Source organism: Cyprinodon variegatus, unplaced genomic scaffold, assembly GCF_000732505.1.
Source record: "Cyprinodon variegatus isolate N-32 unplaced genomic scaffold, C_variegatus-1.0 Scaffold4178, whole genome shotgun sequence".
Taxonomy (NCBI): Eukaryota; Metazoa; Chordata; class Actinopteri; order Cyprinodontiformes; family Cyprinodontidae; genus Cyprinodon; species Cyprinodon variegatus.
This window is the reverse complement of record NW_015154631.1, coordinates 3683-4746: the sequence shown is the minus strand read 5'-3', so window position 1 is coordinate 4746 and position 1064 is coordinate 3683. Positions and strand designations below refer to the sequence as shown.

General features: G+C 31.7%; 1 long non-coding RNA gene across 1 annotated transcript in view; it reads right to left on the bottom strand.

Annotated features, from left to right (window-relative positions):
* Positions 1-7: 7 nt before the first annotated feature.
* LOC107081326 overlaps positions 8-1064 on the bottom strand; it is a 4739-nt gene continuing 3682 nt past the window's right edge. Inside the window, exons 2-3 of the long non-coding RNA XR_001481054.1 lie at positions 342-375; positions 8-245 (exon numbers count right to left, since the gene is read on the bottom strand). This is a non-coding gene — a long non-coding RNA (uncharacterized LOC107081326). The remainder of the gene's footprint in view (positions 246-341; positions 376-1064) is intronic.

Genomic DNA, 1064 nt, shown 5'->3' with positions numbered 1-1064 from the left:
ATCTCCTGTGGTAATGGTACTCTGACAATTGTGAGCCAAGCATAATTTTCTGTCTCATCTCTCTGCCCGATGGAAATATGTCATTAAATAGTTAATGAGTTTTAATCTAAACAAAACCTTTTTAAACTGTGCTTTACTCCTCAAAGTTTTAATCTAGTTGATAGTTAATCATTAAATCTTTGAAGTTAGTTTATTGATGAGAGAACTTACCGTTGTCTCAATAGGGATGTGCGAGGTCACCAGTACTGAGAATAAAACAATAAAAACATAACATGAGCAAAATGTTAAGTTTTTTTTATTTATTTTTTAACTATTCAGTAATCACATGTTCTAGTACTTACCAACATGTGCACAAACAATGTGTTGTCTGGTAATCTGAAAAGGGGAGAAAAGTTATAACCGGTTTGAGTTTTATGGCATTAAAATAAAAATTGATGCAAAAGAAAAGTGATGTTTCACAGCATTTGTGCTGATTTTCAATACCAAGCTGTATAGAGCTAAATGCAGCTGTAAATATTATGCTGAGCAGACAATGACCTGGGATTAATTTCACAAAGCAGGTTTAACAAACTCAGATTCAAATCCGCAACTCTGCATTGATCTGGACTAAAGTCAGGAACACCAATTTTGTTCAGTTTCAAAATGGCTGCTATTAATTAGTTCAATGAAGTCTAAGTAGGTTCAATCAGAGTTAAGCGAGTGCGTAACAAGTTTTAAAACATCAGAAAGTGCCTATTTCACCCCACTGGAACTAGAGATTTTAATGCAGAAATGAAAAAAAAAACTAAATGTTAAAAAAAAAAAAAAACTGAGAAACAGAGCTACAGCTGTGGAAGAATAATAGTCAAAATTATACAAGTAAGAATTAAGTTTTATACCTCGAAATGTTTACACATTCTAAGTGACCATTCTGACATTTATCAGCTTATTGGAATATGTACTTATGAGGTCTGAAATACATTTCTCATAGTCAAAACAATGAATAATGTAATACAAATGAAGACCAGTAACAGTAGGACTATGGACATCTGAAATTAATTTCTAGAAATCTAGAATATTTTTTT